At 40.0% G+C, this 22,007-nt stretch overlaps 1 protein-coding gene across 4 annotated transcripts in view; it reads left to right on the top strand.

Moving 5' to 3' along the window:
* Positions 1-1,342: 1,342 nt before the first annotated feature.
* The window catches only part of klf12a (Kruppel like factor 12a), a 209,246-nt gene continuing 188,581 nt past the window's right edge, over positions 1,343-22,007 (top strand). For 2 of the 4 annotated variants that reach the window (XM_055205169.2, XM_055205167.2), the window contains exon 1: positions 1,343-1,482. The gene's annotated coding sequence lies outside the window, so the exon portion shown is untranslated. The remainder of the gene's footprint in view (positions 1,483-22,007) is intronic. The other 2 variants (XM_055205168.2, XM_055205166.2) reach the window with 1 other exon arrangement.

Below are 22,007 nucleotides of genomic sequence, written 5' to 3'. Positions count from 1 at the left end.
CAAGTATAGTTTTATTCACTTTTACCTCGCGCCAAAAACAAACAAGGCCGACATGAGAGCCAGGGATGTAGCCCAGAGATGTAGCCCAGAGAGGGCGGTGGTCAGCGGGGCGAGTGAACACTGAAGTCCGCTCATGCTTTGGTTCTCATACGTACCGAATCTCACTAAGCAAACGTTCAAACAGGCGCTATCTTTACTAATCGACTGTAGATTTAAATATAATACATATACATTCTCGACTGAACTAATCTTAAAACTACACTTTGTGACCAAGAAACGGTAATATAAAGAAACGGCTTTTCCGTCCATTGAGTTGTTATGAGATTCAAAGCAGCCGAAAGTGTTACCTGTCATTCTGGCAGCCCTCAAATCCGTGGCGGAAGAAGTAGTTCTCAAACAAAGAGGCTTTTAAAATAACTCCGTTGTTGTTTTCTAGTTTTCGTTTTTCAAACGTGTGACGTCGAACTGTTGTATAAAAGCAATATCGCTCTCGGAGTCGTGTGATATAGCTCTATATCATCACGGCTGTGATTAGGCCAGAGGCACGAGGCCGTAGAGAAATAGAGAAAGAGTGAGAAAGTTCTCCACCTCCTCTCACACCTTCACAAAAGCACAGGACCAACACAAGGTGGGAGAACAGGTCGCTATGGCAACTGAAGAGTGGCCTCCAAGGAGAGTCACACACATCCCCAAGACTTCCTCAATTAACACACACACACACACACACATATGCTAGGGAGGGCTTCCTTTCTCTGGGTGGAAATGTTGGTTCATTTAAAAATGATCTGCAGATTTTCCTCATCTTACTAAAGTAAAATTTTTGAGCTATTCAAAAATGGTCACACACAATCACATGTGATGTGAGTCTATATATAATTGTTGACCAGGATGCATAGCATATCTATGCGTTGACACACTGGGGCTCTGTTAATTGGCTAGTGTTTTTTTCCTAAACAATATTTGTTATACAAGCAGGTAATACAATGTGGATTGTATACAAACAGTCATCCAACCATTTCTCCATGACTATGATGCTTTTCTGTGTCTTTTATCTTGTTTTTTGTGGCTTACACTTCAAGTGGTTGCATGCAGTGTTTTTATACCGACACATATAAATACAGAGTTAAACACCCACAAAATTTTCAAGTCTGGCACTTGTTCTCACACATACTTATACAGTACATACACAGACCCACACAGACATAGCACACACACTCCCTGTCCTCTCGCCTGGCAGCCCAAGGGTCCACCCCCTCTCTTCATTCATTCTGGTCATGTGACCCGAGCTGTGTGAGTAAAACGGTACAGTGTGAGCCATCCATTCATTTCCTCCTGAGAAACAGTCAGAGGAGGTGGAACGAGAGAGAAGGGGGAACATCCGAAAGTGCGACAGAAGAAAACAAGATACTATAGAAGAGCGAGATAAAGGGACGCTCTAAGGATAGTGGTCCTTGCTCTCATTTACCCAGGTTAATAAACAAGGCACAGTACTGTCAAGCATGTTTTTCCTTCATTAAGCAGTTTATCACTCTTTACATTTGTAGTTTGTTAGACTGTGGACCTGTCAGATGTCATTCAGCTGCCAGGAACAATTTAAATGATAAACGTGAGTTCCTAAAAACTGTATTTTTTATTTGTTAACAAATTTTGTTAACTTGTTATGTATTAAATCAATTTCTACCATAACTCAACTATATATCTCAAATGTATTTCTTTAATAGCTGTTGCAGAAATATTGTTCAGAGGGAGTTTTTAACTTTCACTGTTGACATGGTTGGTGACATCTGCATAAATGCTGTAATAATCTGTAGCTTATTCTGACTTTATCATCAACAAAGTTTGGTCTGAATTCTCAGCACACCTTAACTAATTTTAGTTAAGTTATTTAGTTTAGTTTAGTTATTACAACAATCATAATTTTAAAATATTTTTAAGTTTATTTAATCAAAATATGTTTTGTGTCTTGTTTTTGTCTTGTTTGTGAGACATTCATACTGATACCGAGAGCTGCACCAACAGTAGATACGACTCTTGTAGCCAATAATCAATGCCACATGGATTTTATCTGATGCTTAAAATTTTCTTGTGGGCACAATTGACATTGATAAAACACATTGTTTTTATCTATTGCATACTTTTGTAAGAGCTGCATCAACAACTGTCAGATCTCTTTGAAACAATAATTTATGATAAATGCAACATGGTGTATAGCGGACTGAAATGGGTTGTGCAAAAGAACAGTAGCTTTGTTCTTAAAACAGTAAGGAACAAAAGCTGCATCTGTTTATTTGATTTGACATTGATGCATTTTTGCAGTTTCCTCTGTCAGAGGTTTCCCTCGTAGGTAGGCCTATGTGACACGATATTTCCAGCCAAGTCAATTATACCTTCAATGCTTTTTAAAAGAATAAGAAATCACTAAGAAAACCACAGCACTATTCAAGTTAAATATATTTTTTAAGTGTCTAAAAATACACAGCACTTTCTGCACCGCAGAACAGAAACCACACCTGAGAGTTCCTCCTAAGTGTCAATTAGTCTAGTGTTTGTCGTGTCTACACCGGATGTGCCTCATGCTGCAGTTGCAGGGGAAGGAAGTTCGGGGTCACTGGGTCTTGTGTTTTTGGAAGCATTTCTCCACCTGAAACGGCAAATAAATAAGCAAGCTTTCCCCTAACTGTGGCCTGCAGATGACCCGGTGAGCCATATAGCTTCGTCAGGTTCACCTTTAGGGGGCTGTGGCTGTAGATGGCCTTTATGTTCACAAAGTGGGTGAAAAGGTAAGAGAAAGAGATCTGCAGAGGTGCTGAAGGCTGAATGTGTGGGCTTTGCGCAAACATGATCTGAATTAATAGTTTGAGGGGGCGTGTGTACAAAGTTTTGCATTTTGAGTTTATTTAGTCAATCTTTAGTCAATGGCCATGCAAATCTAGTTGTGGGTTTGATTAGAAACTTATTGTGTTTATTGAGACTTATTAAAGAGCAATCAGTATCGGCAGTCATGACTAAGCCTACCCAACAGGAACATTTAATTTCTTGGAGCTTATGCTTTTATAACTCAAGAGACTTAAGGGAGTTCTCCGTTGTGCATTGTGTGTGTGTTATAAATTGCTGGTTGTTTCTCATAAATTTGCTTAGGGATTTTTTTTTTAATATAGAGCTAATAAGGTTATATGAATAACATATAGATAAGTTGGTGTTTGAGAATTTAATGAGCAACTACTAGGCTTCAGCCAAAAGTATCATTGTTTAATCCCAATAATGTTTTCTATAAGAAACAACCAAAATAAAGAGAGCTCATCTGTTATTTTTCTTTCCTACATCTAGTTTTGAAACCAAAAATAGGTTAATGGAAATTTAACTTAAAGAAACAGTATGTAAGAAATTTATATCAATTAATCATAAAATGGCCCTGATATGTCACTAGACTTTAAGAAATCATTTCCATTTCAAATACTTATATCACTCACAACAGTGGTCTGGCCAGGATATTGTCATTTAAAAAGTGGAGTTGCAGCCCTCAACTGATGTTTATGTTGTCATTTTGTGTATTGGCCACCAGTTGTGTGATTGCAGTACCAGTTTTAGCCACACGTTTTGTGATTGCAGTACCAGTTTTGGCCACAATCCTACATACTGTTCCTTTAAAGTCAAAAATCAACCTTCTTCTTCAAACTCACATTCAGTGAAACTGAGCTCTTCTTTGTACAGAAACCTAGAATGCTTGCACACAACCGTGCACTTCACACATCACACCCACCTACACATATGTGCACAGAGAATTGAAATCAAAGGAACCAAACCTCCTTTGTGACTCACCAGCCTACAAAGATTGAAGGGTGGTTCCTGTACAGTACAGGAAACATCGGGTCTCCCAAGTGACTGTCTGTGCTATTAAACAGAGCTTTGCAAAGGGCTTTAGCCTGGGCCTGTAGCGGATGTATTTCCTGTGAACACTTCGACTGAACTTTGACCTCTGCCCTTACGGCTGCTCCTGATGGGGCCTGACCTCCAAAAGTGAGAGGAAAAGGAGAGAGCTTTATGTAGAATCTGTTACAGGTTAAAGATCTCTCACATCTATAGGGAGTGGTGTTCAGCCTCGCTGCTGCTCTCTGTTTCTGTCTTTCCATCTCCTTATCGTTAACTCACTCCTTTCATTCTTCTATTTATTGTTTTTTATTTTATTTATATACACAAACATAATGCACAATGTGTTTTTTGTGTGGTTTTTTTTTTTTTTTTTGAAGGGGTTTCAGTGTTCAGTTTCAGTGACTTTCTATAGAAAGTAATAAACAAAACACTGTTTTCTCTGTTTAAATTAAATGATCTGCGAAAGATCTGTTGATGCGGCATTAAAAATTTTCTTTGGTCTAAAATCGGTGTGCATGGACATGCAGAATCTTTTAGTCTTTAGCTACAGCTGTGAGTTTTCCAACTTCACGGAGGGCAAAAAAGGGAAAACAACCCAGCCCGTACCCAGCCCTGTGTGAGCATGCACTGCTGGAGAACAAACACAGCTGCCCTCCTCATTACGAGCAGAAGCATCATAAGACTAAGAGAGTAGGGTTAATACGTTCAGGGTGAAAAACCTTATACTCAAGTGTAAATGAAGAAACAAATGTGTATTCATTTTTCACAAACAACATTGCTTCGTTGTGATTATCCATTTTGATGTTTTTAAAGAGCTGAGTAATCTCCGGTGATCACATCTTACCCAGTTTTCCTCTTGTCTCTTCCATTCTTTACAGCAGGGTTACTCTTTGTATGATGTTCAGTCTCTGGGTGGTTAGCGGTCACGGTAGTTAGCATGCTTGGTTACTGGCACTCACGCCATGCTTTAGGGGATGAATCTTTTCTGGCACTGTAGAAGAGGCTCAGGCTTTCCCACAATGCTGAGGACAGCTGGGGAGGGCTATTGCTGCCCCATGAGTCCGCATGGCCTAATGGGAATGTGGGCAGATCTCTTCCAGCTGTGAAACAAGCAAAACTTTAATTTTCAGGTGGTCATTAGAATTGGGAGATTGCAATATTCACAATATACTGGTGATGAATTGTTTTACAATATACAGTGTAAGCAACTTTTGCGATATTGTGATGTTTCATGTGGCCATTGAGTTTCAGAGCATGTCTATAGACGGTTTCATCAGATGCACGTGATACACGTCTGGATCCGAACCTTCCGGTTTCGTTTTTTTAATGGTCTGATTAGTTGCTAAACTGATCTCTTGAACAAATGCCTCGTCGAAAATAACAAAAGTTTTGGTTTCCTAGGTAATCTATGTGCTGTTTTTTGCTTGTTATATAAATAAACTACGTTTAAAGAACTTTGTTGTTATTTATTCTTAGCGGAGTTTACCGGAAGTTACGTGCGGACCGCGACAGCCACTTGTTTATGTTGTTACTGCTGAAACGGCTATAGATTTATTTCATGACCCTCTGTTTAAGATGAATTGGATACCATTGCATAGCTTCACACATTTGCAGAGCTGGTGTTAGAAAGTTAGATTTTTTCAAGATGATTGTCGACAGTCAACAATCCTTTTTATACAAAAGGTGCGAAAGGCTGCAAGACAGAGCGCTCCTCAATGTGAACAGTGGACTGCTTAGCAGAGTACAATAAACTCTAGCTCTAGACTCCAGTGATAATCATTAATTATGATTTAGACCAGTCTCATTCCAAATATGTGAGTCTGAGCGGCTGCCCTAGTGGAAAATGGGAAGCATGGTTTGTTTTATCACTGTATGATTGGATTGGCTGAAGTCACTGTCTTGTACACAGCCCCTGCTTTTTAGAGCTCTCATTCTTTAGTATTTTTCACGAACTCATCACAGTTGACGCTGCACCGTTGTGCAATATTGCCTAATGAAATGACCTTCACATATTGCACAATCCAGTGTGTGCCAGACCTCTGATAATAAACAGTTTGACTGTGTGCGGTTCAATAGTTCAAGTCAAATTACACATCTGTTTCACTCTGTCCAGCAGAAAACAAGAGAGAGCATCTGATGTTTCTGGCCCGCTGTATTCATGGTAGACAGCACAGCAAACCAGTTCTAAGCTGTGACCAAGAGTTTATTTGTCATTTTTTTGGCCTTAGTTTTTTAAGGATTTGATCATGGCTATTATAAGAGAAGCTTTAAAACTAAAGACCTGCAATGTCTGAGTTGCAGTTACAAATACTGCTAGCCTGGCTAACACCAGACCAGTCTCATAGAGAATGAGACGTGGTCTGGGAACCACATGCTCATTTTCTCATATTTGAGGTGTAGTTTATGAATGCCCAGAGCTGTTCATTGGGCGCTACGAATGTCTATCAAATGTGTCTGTATGTAGCTCATAGTAGGGATGTGCCCGAAGCCGAATACGTTATTCAGAAGGGCATGGATAATGGCCTCAAAACGAATAACGAATTCATCCGAATAACAGAAAAAATATTCAGCCAGACACAATCACGTGTTTGCTGGAACAGCGCTAAATTATAAACCCCTTAAAACATGAATAATATGTGTGTGAAGTGAATTTGTGCAATCTATGAAATGAGCTTTTTGGAATTAATTAAAAAATCTTAAAAGAGCTGCTTAAAAGAATCTTAAAAATAATCCACATGCAGTATTTACATGACTCAGCATCCAGTGAGCTGGTGATTTCCGGTGTCAGGAATGCAAGTAATAATCCAAAAAACAAGTACATGGTATTTTCGTAAGAAATAACTCAAATACTCAGCGGGCATGCAGCGTCCGGCGCTAAGGTATTCGTAAGTTAGCATTCCGCTGTCCAGAACGGCGCCGAGCGATCAATATAAGCTTTTAGCGCTCTTACCGGGCAAAGCCCACTCTGGACGATCGTGTTAGTAGATGCCGTGTCATCCGAGAAGGCGACAGAGATAGAAATAACCTGCGCTCTAAATGCAGTGGATAGCGATTTAGGCACATACGCTCTGGGTTTTAGCATGACATTACAGTCTCCTGGTCCAAACTGTAAACATTTAGCATTCACAGAGAGTGCATGCAGATCTCCTGTGCGCTTAGCCGAAGCCAAAGCCAGTAGAAGTGCAGTTCTTAGAGAAAGCTCTTTCAAACCCACCGTTAGAATAGGCATAAATGGAGGAAGAGTTAGCGCTTTCAGGACCAAGGCCAAGTCCCAAGACAGCATGGTGGGTGGGCGAGAAGGTCTGAGGCGTCGTGCACCCTGTAAGAACTTCGTTATAAGCTCATGTTTGCCCATCAAGCGCCCCCAATATCAGCATGAAAAGCTGCAATAGCAGCAACATATACTTTAAGGGTGGAGGGCATGCTTACTGAATCTATTCTGTGCTGCAGAAAGGATAGAATAGCCGACATGGGACAGCTCACCGGGTGAAACTCATTCTCTTTGTACCATGCAGCGAATACCGACCACTTAAGGGCATATAACCGCCGCGGCTGTCAGCGGTTCCGGCACACACTCCACACGTGAAGTTTCCACTTCTCGGGGCTGGGGTGTCATGGGGAGCCATTGACAGTTCCAACAGCTCTGAAAACCACGGCTGGTTCGGCCAGTACAGGGCGATCAGTGTCACTGTTGCTTTTTCCTCTCTGATCGTGCGTAATACTCACGGCAGCAGTCTTTAAAAAAGTAATTAGTTATAGTTACTAATTACTTCTCACAAATAGTAACTGAGTTAGTAATTGCGTTACATTATTATAAAAGTAATTAATTACCAGCAAAAGGAATTACTGCTTTACTTAAAAAAATTCTAATATTTCAAATAACTTGAATGCCACTTACAAAATTAAATATGTTAAATGACTAAAATGGATACTAAAGAGAAATTAATAATTTTGTGGCAGCATGTGACGATGTGAGGTGCTTTATTAGATCAGAATTACTTGGCACAGATGTAGAGAGACGTTTTATTCATGGGCATAAGTTGCACATTACACAAACATTCTTGCCTTTCACCTCAACAATGGAAAAGTAGTGCTTTATACTCCGTGTTTGCGAACGCTACCTTTGAGCTTGTTGTACTTGCTATCGCCCTGTCGCCGGTGTTTTCGGAGTGATTGATGCGCGATGACCGGGCTGCATGTCAGTGCTTTGAGGATGGGGCACAGCAGCAGCACCGCTGCTCGTTGAGAAGAGAAAACAACGCGTATTTTCATGTCAATCTACAAAAGTCTCCAACCACGCCAGAAAAGATAGCTAGATTTACTATAAAGTCGCTAAAGTGATAGAAAGTTGCTAAATCTAGCGACAAAGTGACCAAGTTGCTCAGACTTTTTTACACTGCTCGCCTGGACTGTGCGAGTGTGCGTGCCTGTTTGTAAACTCTGCCTCTGGTTGGCTAACGATAGAAATTAAGCCAATCATCATCAGCTATGTGGTTCTCCCACCCCCTCTAACACACACACACACAAGAGAAAAACTGTGTTTGGCTGAGAGAGCGAGCATACGCGGGTGAAAATCACTACAGTTTTAGTGATTTTAGTAACGCGCAGCATTTTAATGTCAGTAACGATAACGGTGTTATAACGCGGTGTAGCGATTCTATGCGGGAGGAGGGGAATAACGTTATTTGAAACACTATAACCCTCCGACCGAAACACTACGGGGATTCCCAAGGGAATCTTAGATTTTAGCTCAAAAGGGAATATTATGTATAATTAACTGTAATTAACTATACAAGTTTATCAGGTTTTACAAATTAATTAATATGTTCGTCCACCGAAGACATATATCCATAATCGTATATTAACGTCTAAGAAGTGTTAATTTCATGGCCTTTAAAATTAACCTTCTCACTGATATACAGTGCTACTCGCAGCGTGTAGCTGGATCAAAAGGCAGAAATAGTGACTTTAATTTCATGAGCATTGAACACAGAAACAATTCAATTGTGAAAATGCAAAACCGGTTTATTAACTATAAAGCAAAGTACACGTAACGACTAACTAAACATACACACATACAATAACATAAAACATAGATGAGAAAGAAAACATTGAAAAAGCTAGAGAGAGAGTAAAAGATTGGCAATAGCACTATTGTTTAACATCTGCACAAACCATCGGAAAATCTCTAAGGAGCGCCTTAATTTTTTATAAAGGGTAAAGCTTAAACATCAGCGAGTAAAACAAGTTTATACTTGCATTTGGCTCTTTGTGATGCGGTGTGACGTTTCTGATGCGTGCGGTGCGAGCAGGGCGAGAGAGAGATAATCCAGGTGCGTTCGTAAGATGTCGGAGTCCGTTAAGTTGTTTCGTAGGGCGGATTGGTCCGCGTGGTTTTCCGAACTAGCGCAAAGCCAGGAAAGACTGTCCCAAAGAGACAGGGCTCAGAGAAAAGATGATGAATCCAAGGGACTCTGGGTGAGTCTCAGCGAGTTTCCAAACTGCGTTGACGAGTTACCTGAGTAACTGAGCGACTGAGCAACTGATCAATGATGGCTTGGGCGATAGGCCGTTTTGACATTTCACACGCCCAGCCCATTTTAGGTGAATGACCAATGTGTGAAGTGTTCGATTGCGCGGGGAAACAAGCCTTTGTTCTTTCAGACATCACATTTGCGTAATTGCATAATGATAAAAGTTTGTTTCCAAAACTCTTCAAATCGCTATTAAATGACATTGATGCGGCTTATGGTAATATGATACATAGAAATGATTAGGAAATAAAGAGTAGGTTAATTTGATACTAGACAAGACATGGGTTTCAGATCACGTTGAATAATAATTTCATACCTAAGATATGAACCATGCTACAGTGAACAAAATCTAACTAATGTGTTAACACACAGTTACATCACACATACATGATCATGCAGTAAAGGGATATTAAATATATATACATTTAAACAGCTCATTGTAATCTTTAAACGTGGTTTCATCAGAGACATATAGTCTGTGCCCCCTGCTGTGTCTCTGGCGATTGTCGTTCGATCAGCTCTCAGGTTTCTCTGGTGGAATTCCTTTGAACCTTCTTTTACGACTGCATTTGTTTTAATTGTCGCCCACTTTACAACCTTGATATGTGATAGAGGTCTGGGTGATTGTGTTATCAGGAGAAAGGGTTATCTAAAGTCACAATTTTAGGGCTGCTACGATCCAGATGCCCAACGGCCTCGATCTGACTCCGAGCCATCTGTTACTGCGGGAAACAGTAATTTATTTGATTACTCGTTACTGAAAAAATAACGCAGTTACCAACGCCGATTACTTATAACGCCGTTATTCCCATCACTGGGAAACACATATTTGCTGACTCTTGGCCACGGCAACGACAGCGCTTCCCTGCCCAGAGGAGAGCTTGTCAATGAGAAGAACAGCAGGCAGTGCATGTTCTCCTTGGACGCAAACAGATGCACTTCTGCTTTCCTGAACTGACTCTGGATCAGTTCGACAGATAGGGGGTTTAATCTCCATTCCCCTTGGGGAATGCCATTCCTCGGCAGCATATCCGCTCCGCAGTTCATACTGCCTGATACATGCGTCACTTTTATTGAAAGGAGATGACGATCCGCCCACAGCAGTATCATTTCTGCCTGTCTGAACAGCGGCATGGAGCCCCCCCCCCTGGCGATTTATGTATGAAACCACCGTAGTGTTGTCTGTCCGGACGAGAACATGATGGCCCCCGATCAGCGTCATAAAGCTCTGCAGTGCTAAAAAGATGCCTTTGAGCTCTAGACGGTTTATTTGCCACAACCACTCTGTCTCTGACCAGGAGCCCGAAGCCGGGACGCCATCGCATAGGTCTCCCCAGCCCGTTAACGACGCGTCCGTCATGACTACTTTCCGTCTCGTAACCAGCCCGAGTTGAGCACCCCTGCTAAACAGGTTGGGATCAAACCAGGGTCTCAGCGCTAGCATACATTCGTTCATAACTGTAATGCGCGCTATTCCCAATATCCACGACCTGTTGGGAACTCTGGATCGTAACCATACCTGTAACAGGCGCATATAGAGCAGGCCAAGTTGGCAAACCGGGGAGGCTGCCGCCATCAAGCCTAAAAGTCTCTGAAACAGTTTCAGTGGCACGGTGCACCAGTGGCTGAACACATTCAGAGCAGATGTCAGATCTCATTTGCGCTCCTCTGATAAGAACGCCTGCATTGAGACTGAGTCGAGACGCACACCTAGAAACACAATCACTTGCATTAGAGTTAGAGCGCTCTTTTGCAAATTCAAACACAGGCCGAGGTTGTCTGTGTGAAAGTACTGTGTCCCTGTGACTGATGAGCGCATCTCTGGAATGCGCTAAGATCAGCCAATCATCCAAATAATTCAGGATGTGAATGCCTCTCGCTCTCAGTGGGGCGAGAGCCAGGCCGAATGGGAGGACCATGAATTGGTATGCAGCATCCTTGAATGCAAATCTCAGAAAGCGCCTGTGGTGCGGGGCGATCTGAATGTGAAAGTAAGCATCCTTTAGGTCCACTTAAATAAACCAGTCCCTGGGCCGAATGTGGGCGAGGATCTGTTTCAATGTAGTCATTTTGAAAGCACGTTTGTGTAATGCTCTGTTGATTAGTCTTAAGTCCAAGATCGGTCTGAGACCGCCATCTTTTTTGGGGTCGACAAAGTACCGGCTGTAAAAACCGCTCTCTCTTTCCTGCATCGGAACCGACTCTATCGCTCGTTTGGCGAGGAGATTGCAGATTTCCTGATGCAATATTGACTCATCCTGAGCCCGGACTGTTGACGCTCTCACGCCATTGAAACGAGGTCTGCGTCTAAACTGTAGAGAGTATCCTTTCTCAATAATGTTTAGCATCCACTGCGATATATTGGGAATGGCGCGCCACGCGTCTAAGCACAGCGACAGTGGATGAATGCCATGATCTATCCTTTCGTTGCTGTTGAGCATCCCGTGTGTGACGGGTAGCTCGGTCACCGGGGACCGCACGTCGGATCGCTGCTCGAGGGCGAGACCAAGGGCAACCACTCCACTCTGCTTAGCGCGTGGGTTACGGGCACGAGAGAGGATGGCTGTACGGTGGCTGGTACCATGGTTGAAAGAGGGGCCAACAGATCCTCTCCTGATGCAGAGTAGGCTCTATTGGCCACATACGCCGTCATGCGGCATGGCTTAGAGGGTAGTGAAGTATGAGGTGCCCCCTAGGGACATTTTTCATAATTACCATGCATATACGCATATACATGTACTTTTCCTCTCACATACACATATGAAACCAAATTCATTCACATACTATAATGAAATACTCACACACATACAAGTGAAATGCTTTTATAAACACAACTGAAACGCTCTCACACATACAACCGAAAATATTACACTCACACACACAACTGAAATGCTTTCACACACACAACTGAAATGCTCTCACACACACAACTGAAATGCTCTCACACACACAACTGAGATGGTCTCATACATAGAATTGAAAATATAACGGTCTCACACATACAACTGAAACACTCTCACACATACAACTGAAACGCTCTCACACATACAACTGAAACGCTTTCACACACACAACTGAAACGCTCTCACACATACAACTGAAATGCTTTCACACACACAATTGAAACGCTCTCACACACAACTGAAACGCTCTCACACACACAACTGAAAAGCATTTCAGTATGTTCAATTCAATTCAATTCAATTTTATTTATATAGCGCTTTTCACAATTGGTGATTGTTTCAAAGCAGCTTTACATTAATAGAAGCAGTGGAAAGCACAGAAAAACGACAGATAGCACAACATAATACACGATAGCACAAGCAGCTAAATTTGATGCGGCTATGAATCAACATTATAAGCGTGCGTATTGCTAATGTAACGTAAAGAAGAGGGTGCTAAGTTAAGCCCAAGAGGGCTGCCTCCCCGGGTTGAAAAACCCCCTAGGAGAAAAAAAACCCCAGGCTCAGCCGGGGAAGTAAAAAAAAGTCATAGGAGGGAAAAACCCTTGGGAGATATATTTATATTGAAACGATTAAGGAGATTAGGCGGAGGTTAAGCGGGTTCTGCCGGTGGTCGTTGGTCATGCATCAGCTGGGCATCACGTTGAAGGTCTGCCGGTGGGTCAGAGATGTGCCGACTTTCACATTTACCGGAACTGGGTCTGTTTGTCTCATTGTCCTCGGAGAGGAGGACGAGACATAAAGAAAGAAAAACAAAACCCAATTAGCGTAGGGGCCATTCATATGTATACACCTGTACATATACACAAACATATATCCATATATATCCACACATATCTATATATACATATATACACATATACATACATACACATACACACACATACACATACACATACACACATACACATACACATATATATACATATATATATATATATATACACACATACATACATATATATACATATATATATATATATATATATATATACATATATACACACATACATACACATACATATACATACATATACACACACATACATATATATACATATATATATATATACTAGGGCTGTCAAAATTAACGCGTTGAATGAACAGAGACGCAGAGAAATGTGACGCAGACAAATGTGACTCTCTCTAAATGAGTAAAAGGTTTTCATAGAAATAAGAACATTAAGCAAATTGTCTACCAAATCCAATGCTCTAAATGCTCGTTGGACATCTGATACGATCTTTATTTATACGTCTGAGAGGTGTAACGTTACCGTCCTCCGGCTAATGCTTAATCTAATACAAAGATGCGTCTCAATTCATTTTGGTTTCGCTTTTATGCATGACTTAGAAAATAGACTGCGGGACTTGCTTGATGTTAAAATAGTCATTAAGAGAGATAAAGTTCGGTACCTGATTAATGTTAAAGAGTTATTAAGAGCGACAAGACTCAAAAGCGATCCCCTCACGCTGACTGACTGATATCTGAAGCGCGTGCACACAGACGCGCGAGTGCGCGACCCGGATATATAGACATCTACACAAAATTACAGTTTTACAAATATAGGTTTTGATAAGAATTCACGCAGCTAGGCTATATAATCTGTTATGTTTTAAGTAAATGTTTGGTTAACTGTTGGGTAAAACTATCTGATGTGTAACATTATATTAGATCACTTAGATTTTAAGCAGTCTGTCTCAATGTCAATCAAACAAAAGGAAAAAAAGTTGAACATACATTGATGATGTTTTTGCTTTGTGTGTGCTAAATCTATTAGTTTTACCAGTGATTTTAAGGTATTGATGTGGTAATATAATGTATGGATGTGGAAATGTTTGTGGTAATTTGACTCTTTCAACTTCAAACACGTGTAGTTCTGTCATATTTTGTTATATTTCAACAAATCATGCATTGTTCTATGTTTTAATAGAGAATGTCAAAATATGAACAACTATTTTTTAAAAATTTGCTAATTCCGACTCAACTTGCCAGCACAGGTCACAAATGATGCAGCAGCAAACAAAAATGGAGAAAGAAAAATCTTCTGAAAGGAAAATTCATATACAAAACAATGGCTGGTGATTCTGTTAAAATGTAAACAGGCTGTTGTTAACATACATTTGCATAAAGCATCTATATATGTATATATGATTAGAATATTAAAAACCTGAAAAGTGTTAAATTAGGGTAAATTTAGAATGGATAAAAATGTGCGATTAATTTGCGATTAATCGCAGTTAACTCATGAAATCATGCGATTAATCTAGATTAATTTTTTTAATCTATTGACAGCCCTAATATATACATATACATACACATACACATACACATACATACACACATACACACATATACACATACATACACACACATGTACATATACGTATTGAAGATACAACGTCATCCTAGTGAAAGACTCTGCACAGTTTGGTTTAGGGAGAATGAGAAAAATGCACGGGACAGCGAATGTTTTGGAAATGGGTGCAGTGACACCCTTTTAAGGACTGAAGTCCCGCCCCCGACTAGTGGGCTTAACACCACAAATCTATACCCATCGTGCTTTATTGAAGTCCGGACGAGCAAGGGAGTAAAGGGGAGACGGGGACGTGACTGCGCCAGCCTAGCATTTCACTTTTACTAGGATGTTGTGTGAAAGCATTTCAGTATGTTGTGTGAAAGCATTTCAGTATGTTGTGTGAAAGCATTTCAGTATGTTGTGTGAAAGCATTTCAGTTGAAACGGAAGCTGGTTGAAGTCTCCAGTCCAGTTGGTGGCAGTAGTGCACCTCAAGGGACCGAGTGTGGGTGAGAGAGAACGAGTGTGCGGGTAAAGGATCAAATAAACATACTGAACCATTTTAACTTGTACGGTAGCGTTAAGTTGAGGTATCCTGCAGTTTTTAAATATGCCTAAAAACTTTTATTATCAATTATAAACTATTGTATGGATTGGGGGCGTATACAACTCGCCTGCGTGTGTTGCGTCATCAGCTTGAATCGCAGACACATACTGAGGTGGAGATGAATCAGACAAGAGACATGCGGCTGGATCTACGGTATGTGTAAATTATTGTTTTCTTTTAATTCGGCGTTATTAAAATGGCGTTTAGTTAACTAAATGAACATGTTTACTCAAGTTAAAGAAGTTAGAGACTAATCAACGCGGTGATTTTATTAGCGGTACACTTGCCGCAGACAAGATCAGTAGAAATAATACTTCTGTACTTTTACTAGGATAAAGCCATGTTTTGATTAGTATTTGTATTACTGTAGTTTCATTACAAAAATCATGGTTAAACTGTAGGGCCATGGTAAATTCGTGATTACTACGGTTTTTAAAATACCATAGTTAAACTGCTTTAGTGTTTTATGGGTCGTGGCACATCATTATGAGTCCTTTGTTAATGTCACATTAGTTTGTGTTACTGAGTTTGTAACCGCATGTTTACTCTGTCTCTCACAGGCAGAGGACACACTTTGCATGGCTTGATGGTAGGTGTCTTAGTACTGTAGGAAAGATTGCTTACGTTAACTTGTGTAACCTTTTCATGAACATATAAAATATCTAATAATTCTGTTGTTGTGTGTGTTCCAGGTGTTGTTAACTGGAAGAAATAAAACATTCAAGGCTCCTCTGACAACAATTATCCTCTTTGAAAGTTTTACGTTCTTTGAATTAAAGTTTATTTGACTCCATTTTCATTGTTTTTATTTTATATATTATTTATAATTGTAAAGCAAATTCTTACAACCTGATAGGAAAGCATAGGATTTATTAAGAATTTCAGATAACTTTATTATGAAAATCCTTTTTGGTTTACAAGAAAGAGAAATACCAATTTAATGCAATTGAAATTTTCAAACATGTAAAGTTATGTTCTCATAATGATTAATGTTTGACATCAAGGTAACGATCACTTTAGCCTTCCACTATCAGTTTAAAAGGAAAGATTTGATAGCGTTAACCATACATCAAGAATAAAACAGAAGACATAACTAGTGAAACGACCTTACAGTGCAGTGTGCCAGGGTGGCGGGTCACTGCAAATTGCCTGTATCCAGTGGTGTGACAGTGTCCGGATGGGGAATAACCACTTTTACATTTCTGCTTCATTCATTGGGGGCCAAATAATACAAAATTACAGAAAATACAATCTGGCAGAATATCTTTACAGCATTAGAGATTAATCTTTACCAAATACAGACTCAGAGAAAATAATTTGGCAATAAAGGCAGACACAGACAAACATGGCTCATGAAAGAAGAACGTTCATTGTGACAGTGGTGAGGTCACACAATTTCTCATTCACTGTGGTAAATCTAAAGATCCTATAGTAAAACACTTTGAAAAAATCTCCAAGCTCAGCTGAGTTTCACAGCTCTTCAGAATCAGACCAAATAAAGATGTTACTGGGGGAACACAGACACCCATTAGCTGCTGCTAAATTCATTTAAACAGTTTCAATAATAAACTACAGCCCTGATCTGTACAGCACTTTTATTTTACCTTTCATGTGTCTCTGTTTAAAATGTACATTTATTTACTTTGAATGTTTATATCTTAAATTCTATTTTCTATAATAAATATTCTCTGATTCAGATGTATTTAGTACTTTATCACCTTATTGAAATTCCACATTTGTGTTTGTTACTATTGTGTTATTGTATGTTGTTTAATAGATATGCTTGGCAGTATTGTAACTGCACACAGTCATGCCAATAAAGTACATTTAAATTGAAAATAATACCAAACATGATATAACTATTTGTTGAGAAACAAAAGTTGTATTAGTAATATCAGAAGTGCTTTTCCAGGAGAGTTTGTCCCTTGTATTAGAGATGCGCGGATGGGCTATTATTTAATCCGCAACCGCATCACAAAACTCATCATCCGTCCGCCATTCATCCGCACCAACGTTTCTGACCAGTTTTCAAAACCGCACCCGCCCGCCATCCGCTGACTGGTCGATGCAAGGCGCTGCTGATGACAGCCGCGAGACTAGAGCTCTAGAATATCAGCAGTGAACTCAGTCTCCGATCGGCGCACATGGGACAAAAATAAATAAATAAATAGCCTAAATTAAACACACAAATTACATAGTCTGCACTGGTGTCATCCTGATTTACCACTTTGTAAAACTTATTCCAGGCAACCCTTTTCTGTTGTTTTTAATTCTCATTTTTTGAGTTTGCCACGTACCTCCTTCGCCGGCGTTGATAAGAGCTATGTCAAAATGCGTCCTCATTTCTCAGCGCTGTTAATGATAGAACGAATGGATCCTTAACAGCCGAGGCTATCCCAAACAATTAAAGGCGGAGTCCACGATGTTTGAAAAACGGTTTGGAAAAGAAGACGGGCCGACTACCAAAACACACTTATAGCCAATCAAATCAAATCTAATGCCGGGTTGCGTATGTGTGGGGCGGGTCTATCAACAGAAGGTCCAGATTCTATTGGGGTAGGGGCGTGTTTGTTTAGGTGATTTCAAATATCAACATTGGCTTTCAAACATCATGGACTCCGCCTTTAAAACCTTTATTAAATAAAAGTGTATTAGAAAACTTTTTCTTGTCACTGTTTTAGTATTATAAGTTATGTTTTGTGTTAATATTATTCGGTTTATGTTGCGTATATTTCTAAGGTTGATTATTAGATATACTGTTGAATAGTTTAATCTACATCAATGTATCATATTTTCTAAAATAAATAAATTTTTTTCTGATTACATATTTCTTTTAATAAGTCAGAAATGTCTCCGCTGTTTATTGCTGACAGGCGCGGTGGGCGCTACTGGGGGCGCGTGCAACCAGGGGGGCAGGGTTTCATATTTTATTGAAGCAGCCCTGGGCACCGCCATTAGCTAGCGGACACCCACCTGCTCTTAGCATTCCATTGACTCCCATTCATTTTGGGGTCACTTTGACAGTGAATAACTTTACATCTGAGGCGTTTAAAGACTCAATTTGTGCATCAATTATTTCTAAAGAAACACGAAAATGTATAAAAGGCTCCATTACCTTGTATCTTACGTTATGGCCCAGTAGAAGCAGTTTTAGTAAAACTATGCTAACGATTGCGTCATAACCACGTGACTCTCTGTCGCACAGTAGAGAAATTACCGTATGGACAGGAGGAGAAGCGCATGTAGAATATGGCGTACTGGCGTTAAATTTTAAAATAAATAAATACTATGCAAAATGACAAAGTAATTAATCAGAACACTAAATATACTTAATACAAAATGTACTCCTGTTCACGCTCGCCGTTTCTGCAAGATTCGGTGGGTGATTCAGATTTCTCTCGGCACAGCTGTTAGAAGACTTACAATTGTCAGACAGATTGCTCACGTCACCAAGCTCAGTTTGAGTCTGCGCAGTACGCTCGACCCCCCGGAAGTGTGAGCTTCTAATTGGCTTCACTTGTCTCCGTTGAATCCAACGGGGTCGCTGTGTCCATTTCTTTTACTGTCTATGCGTGCAACAGGTGACGCAAATTATGGGTCCTCAGAAGGCTAGACCATCTCATTTCAGTTCTCTTCGCGAACTTCTGAGGCTGCCACCTTGAAAGACAGAGTGCTTACCTTTTAAGGTTGCATGCTTAGAAGGACACAGCTAATAACAAGCAGTCGATCCGCCACCCACCCGAATTTCATTAAAATATTATTTTTCGTCACGTCATCCGCCCGATCCGCGGTTTATCCGCGGAGTCCGTGGCTGTGACCGCCAACCGCGCATCTCTACCTAGTATGTATCCGGTTGTTAAGTCTGACAGCACAACTTCTGGGTCCAAACACTCCCATCAGATAAAGCTCCACTGTGTAGGATCTACTCCCATCTAGCGGTAAAATTCTATATGACAACCAACTGAATATTACTTTCTACCCCCCCCCCATTCGGAACGCGTTTTAACTAGTATGGTGGCCCTGTCATGCCAAGGTTAACATGGCTTCCAGTAGCTACAAAGCAAAAGCAATGAAAAAAATGAACAATTTGCAATGTACTTTGCCTGTGATCCGTCACAGCACACAGATTTATGTTAAACATGTGAAAAGTCTGATTGTCATGATATGTCCACTTAAAATCACATACAAAAAGCAGCCATATACGTAGCTAAGACACTCCTTTTTCATCCACGCGAGGAAAAATATCCCAGGGGCTGTTACACTTGGTATTTAGATGTGTTTTCATCGATCGGATCACAAGTGGACGAGAGAGACACATCACGTTTACACTTGGTGTTTAAATCCATCTCTTTTTGTCCATTTTCGACCGCTTCTCTCCAGATTACTGAGGAGATGGTCTGTGGACGAGTCCCTCTCATGTCATTTAATCATGAGCGGGAGTAATAACGGGTTTAAATGGACGCAAATTAATATTATGTCAGAGTCCAATGCTTATGTTTTAAGTAACGTTACATGTCCGTGTATATGTAAGAGCTTTAATCTCTGATATTGGTGAAATAAGATCGCTCAACTTTCACACGCTTGTAAAATGAAACGAAAGACGCGCAGAGGTCAGAAAAGATGAAAACATTTATCTCAGTACCTCAAATTACATAAATGGGCGGAGAGACGGCGTGTGGCTGTTCGAACACATTAAACCACATGCGTGTTTACACTAACTGCATAACCATGCTATAGTTAGCCAAGGAACTATAAAACTTCAAGTTTACAACATAGACTGTATAGATGTAAATTAATATGCTGAATTACCTGTGGAGAAGATAGAAAGTAGCAACTTCATGATCCCCATCTTGGAAAACTAACTCCAATATTGACTTTGGTCTTGATGTTTTTCCTGTCGCGTTGTCGTTTAAAATCCCCGTTTCGCTTCCTTGGCAACTTGTTTTAATGTCCTCGAGAATATGTCTTCAACAGGCTTTCAAATCAAAGCATTAGATCGCAGGTTTATCACGGCGTGCGGCTGTTGTAAAATCCGAAGGATTCAGTCTACGCAGGTCGCAGGCTGCAAACGTCATCAAGCCTGGTTTATTTAAATTAACTGAGCATTACATTCGCAAGTCATAAGCATATTACATCAATTTACAATTACCTACGAAGAATTGTCAGCTTTATAATTGTTAATATTCTGAAATAAGACTGTCTTGATGACGTATACCGCCTACACATGCAACCTCCGGAGGCTTCAACTAGCGGCCAGCGTGAGTGACTCTGAAAGCGCAAAAGGCAGAGCTTGAATTTCAGAAATGTCCCTCGTCGTCGAATGTATTTCAAAGATGGAGGCACAACATGGATTCAGCCAGAGAGCCATTCGACGGAATGTATTTTAAATAGCAGATTCTACACTTACGAGAATACTTTGATTAGTGGGATGGAAGTAATTACGCATGAATGAGCACATACTTTTGAAAGAAAACATGGGTTTTTGCTAAGAATTAACTAAAAAAAAGTACACAGTGAAGCTTTAAATAAACAACATACAATAATAATTTACACTTACAGTGCAGTGTAAAACTACTGAAAAATCGCAATCCTAACCTTTATCTCCATACTGAAATTCCTGATGACCGGAAAGCAGTGTTGGTCAAGTTACTTGGAAAAAGTAATTAGTTACTGATTACTGATTACTTCCCTAAGAAAGTAATCCCGTTACTTTACTGATTACTTATTTTCAAAAGTAATTAGTTACTTTACTAGTTACTTTACTAATTACTTTTCAAAAACATGATGCACGACCTGAATATGCTACACAGTATAAAGCAATAGGGCCCGGTTGCATAAAGCACCTTAAGTGTAATGTTCCCTTAAATTCACCCTTCTATTTCATTTAAACTTAAGGTTGCAAAAAACCTTAAGCTTTTTCTGTTGCATCTCCATGGCAACAATAGTATTTTATAAACCTGGGTCGCTGTCGTGAAACATTTAACGATTACCCTTACCTAAGTGAACCATTTCAGGGATTATACTGTATGCAACACCTTTAAATTATTATCTTACTGTAGGTAAAGGGAATTTACCTCTTAAGTGTCATACTTAAGAGGCTTTATGCAACCGGGCCAAGACCTTTCAGCCTAATTCTATTCTTTCTGCATCCATCATCTAAAATTGAATCAAATTAAACATTCTCTGTTTTAACCTCTCGACACACACTTATTTGTTTTTAAGCCTGCTAACATTAATAATATTAATATCAACATTAATATACATCGTTTAAAATGTCTACGGGTTTAGCATCAGTGTATGGTCTCTGTTTTGAGATACATATCATATCATGTAGTAAGTTATTTTGTTACAGAAGTCCAGATGACAACATGCAAAATATAAACGGGACTTCTTACCTTATAACGATCGCGAGTCGAATCCGGTCTGTTTCAGATGTGTGAATAACCCATAAAATTCATCAAATGACAACTTTTGTCCACAAATGCGTATTATCCATGAAATATAGTCTGTTGTTTACATCAGATTTCGCGTGAACGTGTATGAGATGGAGCCGCAGCGGTCAAGTCAGCTTGTCCACAAATGCGTATAATCCATGAAATACAGATATATAGTCCGTTGTTTTACATCAGATTTCGCGTGAACGTGTATGAGATGGAGCCGCAGCGGTCATGTCAGCTGGGGGTTCAGGGATATTTTCAGTAAGTTTCACATTACTGAGCCGCCTTGCTAGGTGTTTG

Source organism: Misgurnus anguillicaudatus, chromosome 3 (assembly GCF_027580225.2).
Source record: "Misgurnus anguillicaudatus chromosome 3, ASM2758022v2, whole genome shotgun sequence".
Classification (NCBI taxonomy): Eukaryota; Metazoa; Chordata; class Actinopteri; order Cypriniformes; family Cobitidae; genus Misgurnus; species Misgurnus anguillicaudatus.
This window is presented reverse-complemented; position numbering and strand designations above follow the sequence as displayed.